The sequence below is a fragment of the Poecilia latipinna genome, unplaced genomic scaffold, assembly GCF_001443285.1.
Source record: "Poecilia latipinna isolate Pla-1442-1.1 unplaced genomic scaffold, P_latipinna-1.0 Scaffold1599, whole genome shotgun sequence".
NCBI lineage: Eukaryota > Metazoa > Chordata > Actinopteri > Cyprinodontiformes > Poeciliidae > Poecilia > Poecilia latipinna.
This window is the reverse complement of record NW_015114215.1, coordinates 18,600-24,905: the sequence shown is the minus strand read 5'-3', so window position 1 is coordinate 24,905 and position 6,306 is coordinate 18,600. Positions and strand designations below refer to the sequence as shown.

The 6,306-nt window shown below is 43.1% G+C and overlaps 1 long non-coding RNA gene across 1 annotated transcript in view; it reads left to right on the top strand.

Annotated features, from left to right (window-relative positions):
• LOC106963915 (uncharacterized) overlaps positions 1 to 4,077 on the top strand; it is a 9,096-nt gene extending 5,019 nt beyond the window's left edge. Inside the window, exons 2-3 of the long non-coding RNA XR_001428286.1 lie at positions 2,589 to 2,594; positions 4,067 to 4,077. This is a non-coding gene — a long non-coding RNA (uncharacterized LOC106963915). The remainder of the gene's footprint in view (positions 1 to 2,588; positions 2,595 to 4,066) is intronic.
• The last annotated feature ends 2,229 nt before the right edge of the window (positions 4,078 to 6,306 follow it).

Genomic DNA, 6,306 nt, shown 5'->3' with positions numbered 1-6,306 from the left:
GATGTACATTATGCGGCAAAGGAAATTAGAAGACATATATCCATTATGGAGATGATCAGTTTTGGACGGGCGATGTGCCTCGTGCGAGGACCATGTGTCCAAGGAGCATGCGCACCGCATGCTCCTTGGACAGGTGGATGGATCGGCTAATCAGCAGGGGTTACATGCTGCAGTTTGGAGGCAGGCCTCCGCCTTTTAAGGGGATCATGGAGAGGCTTCTACCACCTCCGCAAATCGGAGGCGAAAGGTGCAATTTCCACGGTTCCCCAAGGAGACGAAAATGTGGTGTCTTATTCCTGCTATTTTCTGGTCCCCAAAAACAGGAGGAGTGAGACCTCCTCTTGGAAATTCTTGATCTGTCCCTGTTCAACAACTCGATCTTGGAGATATCATTCCACATGATGACAATCAGACAGGTGCTAGAAACGTTCACCAGGACGACTGGTTCTCCTCTATAGATTTAAAAGACGCATACTTCCATGTCTCCATCATCCTGAAACACTGGAAGTATCTGCGTTTCTCCTTCCTGGGGCCCAGTATCAGTACAACCGTCTGCCCTTCGATTATTCTCTCACCCCGTGCACGTTTTCCAAATGTGTGGAAGCAGCGCTGCAGCCACTGCATATGGCAGGGATGAGAGTCTTCTTCTATCTGGACAACCTGCTTTTACTGGCTCGGTCCAGAGAGGAACACATCACATCTGCTGAGTCTGGGATTTTCCATCAACTAGGAAAAGAGTTTTGCTATTTCGTCCCAGATGATTGTTTATCTGGGAGTGAAGCTGAATCAGTTATGATGAGAGCCCCATTAGCACAGCCGAGAATCGAGGCTCTGTCAGCGCAGCTCCGCCGAGTCAGGCCTCACAGCATAGTGGCAGCTCTGTCAGTCATACGGCTGCTTGGAATGACAGCGTCTCACATTGTGATTCCACTGGGTTTGTTACACATGAGATGCCTTCAGAGATGGTTTGATCGCCTGCGCATAGATCCTGTGCGCAAGAAGAGGCGCATGATCTCTGTTCCTCCTTCAGTGAGAGCCAATCTGATCCACTGGGGAAGTCCCGGCATTCTGGCAGAGGGAGTTCCCCTCAGCAGACCCACGTCACACCTATCGGTGTTCACAGACGCATCGGGATGGGGAGGAACGTGTCTGTCTCAGGTGGGTGGAGCACAGTGGCCAGACGACATGACATAAACGTGCTGGAGCTCCTCACGGTGCTGGAGGTGAGTCAGCACTTTGCTCCTCTGCTGAAGGGTCAACATGTTCTGATCCACACAGACAACAGAGTGGCAGCTGCCTAGGGAGGCGTGCACTCCACTCAGCTGTTAAACATCGCAAGACAGCTGCTGTGCTGGGCGCATGTAAACCTGCTCTCGATCAGAGTGGTGTACATCCCCACTGCAGGCCAAGCGGCATTGAGGGATATTGCCCGTCCACAGAGTCCGCCGTGGCCCATGCCCCCCTCCTGGACTGGAAGCTGTTTGTTGTTTTTACCTTAGAGTGGTCAACTCTGTGATTCCTATATCAGTTTGATACAGTAGTGGACTTTCACACTTCCCATAACTGTGGGAAGTGTGGAAGCACACTTTTATCAGCAATTAAATCTGCTGTTAACATGCCGTGACCTGATTTTTCCAAGGCGCCTTCAAACGAAACATGAGCGCTAAGATGCTCCCGCTGGGTTTACACGGCAGCGACAGAGACCTGCTACTGTACAGAGCGGCTCAGGAGCTGCTAGACTCATGGCAGCAAACCAGCATAATGCAAAGAAATTTGCACAGTTTTCCCCCCAACTAACTGACTGAGTTGAGTAAAGCTGTTGTATGCAGGTGATGTTAGTTAAAAGATGACTAGTTAATATCAATACAGCACCTTCAGCTTGTTAACAAGTAGCCTGTAGGTTACTGATGTTGTTGTCTATGTTCAGCTACGTCGATTCATTTTGCCCCCCAAAATAACTCGATGCCCCATCCTGTTAAACTCATCTGGAGCCGGGGCTGCCCCAGATCTTGAACAGAGGAGCAGACATCATGTCCAGGGGCGGGTTTTTTTTTTTGCGTTTCCCCAAGTTCCATTGATTCCATGGCTCCTTGACTGAGTTCAGGAGGAACAGCTGTCGGTAATCCTGGCACCCAAGAACGTGGCATGGTTTCCCATTCTGCAGCAGCTGGTGTCAGGTCGACTGTGGAAGCTGCCACGGAGAGAGGATGCGCTCTCCCAGGCCAGGGCAGAGATCAGGAGCCACCCAGAAATAGGAGAGCCTCTCTGGGTCTGGTGGCTGAACGGGAGCACCTAGAAAGCTCGGTCTCCCTCAGGGTGTGGTGCGCACCATTCAGTGTGCACGAGCCTCTTCTACCACAGCGTCATATGCTTCGAAGTGGTCAGCCTTTCAATGCTGGTGCGCGAGAGAGAGGGCGGAGCCTATTTCATGTCCTTTAGGCTGAGTGCTGTCATTTCTCCAGCAGCTGATAGACAGAAATTTAGCTTTCAGCACCATTAAAACTATGCTGCAGCTATTTTCTCCTGCCATGAGGGTTTTGGTGACAGAATGGTCTTCAACCACTCGCTGATGAAGCAGTTTCTGAGAGGTGTGCGTAGAAGCAGAGAGGTGTCACGCCCACTTGCTCCTCTGTGGGATTTAACACTGGTCCTGCGTGCTCTGGTTGAAGCTCCATTTGAGCATTTAGATCAGGATCCTCTGAAGTTCCTGTCTTTTAAAACTGCCCCGCTGTTGGCCTTTATGTCTGCAAAGAGAGTGAGCGATTTTTCCTCAAAGCATCACAAGCTTGTTCAGATCAAGGAAGATATCTTTAGAGAGTTCTTATCCCCCTCCTCATAAATCTGAGACAGAAGCTGCTTCTCATCTTCTCTGCCCTGTGGGCGCGCTCTCTTGTTATCTGGCTTGCACGTCTGCACTGCGTCGCTCTCTGAGTCTGTTCATGCATTACAGAGATAACTCAGTGGGGCGTCCTCTCTGCCCAGCGTCTTTCTCACTGGTTGTGTAAGGCCATCTCACAGGCTTTCATTTCTTCTGGATTGGATCCTCCAGAGAATCTGAGAGCTCACTCCACCAGAGGGATTTTATCATTACTGTTTAAACTTACTGTTTAAACTTTACCTTTAATAACATAAAGTTACCTAGTTTTTAAAGTGAAATCAATACTTTTATAACAAATTTATATCAGTAATGATTTCTTGTTTAATGTCAAGTTGTCATAACAACGGCACTTTGAATAATGTCAACTTTGTATTAAAAGTGTCATAATTTACCAAATGACGCTTTATGACAACAGTCATACATATTCATGAAGGCTTATTCATGTTCATGACATGTGTTATGTCATGTTTATGACAGTGTCATGACAGTCTTATTCAACCCCCTTCAAATAAAGTGTTACCGTTACCTCTTCTGTTCATCGTTACACTGTTACAGCTCGTAACGTTCGTTGTTCCTGTTCACAGCAGCAGGTCTGTTTGTCTCAACCTTTCTGACCAGATGTTATTCTCCTCTCTGGTCTTCACTGTATGGGAGGCCGGGAGTGCGTAATTACACACTCTAGGCTGAGACTGTTTTGTTATATGCGTGCAGATGCTTCATGGTGGTGGTCTGGATGGACCCAGTGAGGCATAGACTACATCCTGCTTTGCCGTTAACCCACTAGCGATAACCCTAAAGGGCGAAGCCTGTACGAAATAGAACATTGGTTAGGGGTTAGGGGCTGCGCACTGTAACCAATGTGCGCAGCCCTTTAAGCTGTGGGCCTCACTGGCTCCTGAATAGCTGAAGAAAAAGGCTGTTAGGGAGCCGTTTATCCGGTCTGACCGTTATTTATATAGACCGTGGTGGGGCCCACCCAGTAGGTGGGCGTGGACTAAGCTTTTTTCAGTGCTGCGCACGAGGAATAAACCCACTAGCAATAACCTTAAAGGGCTACGCCTATACTCATAGAATCTGGGGTTACAATACGTAACCAACGATTCTGGTTGTGATGGACTAAATGAACCCAGATATTTTATTTTATCTTATAAAAAAATTTTCCTGGCCCAATCATAATGATACACTCAGATTATGAATTTCATTATTTTTTAAATACAAACGAAAAGGAAAATTCACATCACACCAAGCTAATATTATGTAGTTCTGGTGTTTTACACTGTCAGCGCAGAACGACAGCTCAGAACTCTGACCAGCTTCTCTGCTTTTCTCGTCTTTATTACTGTCAGTTTTTCAGAGAAACGAGCTGCTAGCAGTGCTGCTAAGTCACAGTCATTTCCTTACAAAATGTAATGATCGTGTTCCGGTCATTCCCCGTGATTAAACTCAATTACGATCCTTTGTCCTAAGCAGCTCTCTGATAATAGACGGTGTGTCCATGAACAAGTTTAACTAAATATTGTGGCGGATACAATGTATATATTTCACACCCGAATGTATGCTTTTATTGTGAAGGGGAGAAGGTGAGGTGAGAAGACACCAATGGTTGTCCTTGATTCCATTTTTGGTTTTGGTTGGAAGACATTGAGAATAAAACAAGACTCAAATTACTTTTTCGTCTTTTTCTGCTGACTTCCACAGTATTGTATTATGACCAAAAAGAGATATGTAACTTATATCATGAATAGAAGTTACATCTATTCATGATGTAACTTCATGAATAGATGTATTAATGAATAGATGTATTAATGAATAGTATTCATGAAGCGACTGGGAAACCGAAGCCATTTTTATGCTAAAAATGGCTTCGGTTTCGTCTGACTATCTGTAATTACATTTTAGATATCTAAAAATGCATTTTGACTAGACAAAACTACATTTGAACTATCTGGAATCGTAATTTAAGATATCTGCATTTACATTCTGACTAGTAAGAATAATAATTCAAGATATCTTCAATTACATTTTGACGAGTCAAAATTCCTTTCAAGATATCTCAAATTACGTCACTGGATCCGTCATTTGATGTGACACATCTTATGACTTGTCAAAATTACAATTTTAGATATCTGAAGCCCCTTTGTGCTGTCCAAACAGTTGCCTGCAGAATTTTATGTTTCCTGCACAAAATTGCCTGTAAATGCCACAATGCAGAAAGAGGTCCTCAATGTTCAACAGAAAGAGGTCTTCTGTTGAAAATGGTTTGACAATAGCGATTTTAGCTTTTCAAAGCTTTTCAAAGCTGGTCAGAAAGTGGTGCATTTTCAGATATCTTATTTCGTTTTTTTCTATTTGTCATTGTTTTATTAAACTTTCAAATTGTTATGTATGCCAGGGACGTTTTGACTAGACAGAATACATATTCAGTAGATCAGTAAAGTCATTCTGACTTGTCAGAATGTTTAAGATATCTTAAATGGAAAAGCTGAGTAATTCACCATATCTCTAATTCATTTAGAGATACCTTAAAGAAATTTAGTCAAAATTACAATTCAAGATATATTTAATTTAGTTTTGTCTAGTCATTATTTGCTTTTGAGATATCTATAATTTACTTTTCACTAGTCAAAACTACATATCTCCTATCCAAAAATACATTTGAGATATCTTGAATTATGGAGTCAGAGATATCTTTAATTAGAATTGTGACTATAACTAAAATCGATACCTTGAATTTACTTTATGAGTCATCATAATTTAATTGTACATATCTGAAATGTGTATTTCAGATAGTCAGTAATTCATTGTAGATATCTTGAACTGAAGTCTCTGTACAACTTAATGGTAAATCTGACGTCATTTTGACTAGTCAGAATGTAATTAGAGACATCTTAAATCACTTAAATGTATAGTCATAAAACATTTGAGATATCTGGAATGTAAGTGCGGTAAAACCAAATTTATGTTAAAACGGCTTGCCATATTTAATCAACACACTGCTGACCTGCTACCGACAACATTAAGCTAACCTTACAATTTGGGCCAATTTTGTTTACACACCAATTGTAGCACACTTAATGTGTTACACGTCTCAGCTCATAGTGGACAATTGTAACAAATGATGTTTTGTTTTGTTTTTTCGTTTTTTTGTCTTCTGATGTCTGCTTCCCCTTTGATCTTGGTGGAGAGCCTGTAACAATGAATCAGGTTGTTGAATATTCGACTGATTTAATGACGAAAAGGAGTCGGGTGGATTTTCAGATGAACTTTAGTGGATTAAGAATGAACGAAACATACATACATTACAGAGAGTCGGAACTCAGCTAAGATACAAACTAACTGCGGCTGTTAGGAAAAGAATTATCATCACCATGGAAACAGGTTCCCGAGCAACATGGGATACGGAGTCCGCTTTGCCATAGGCCACAAAT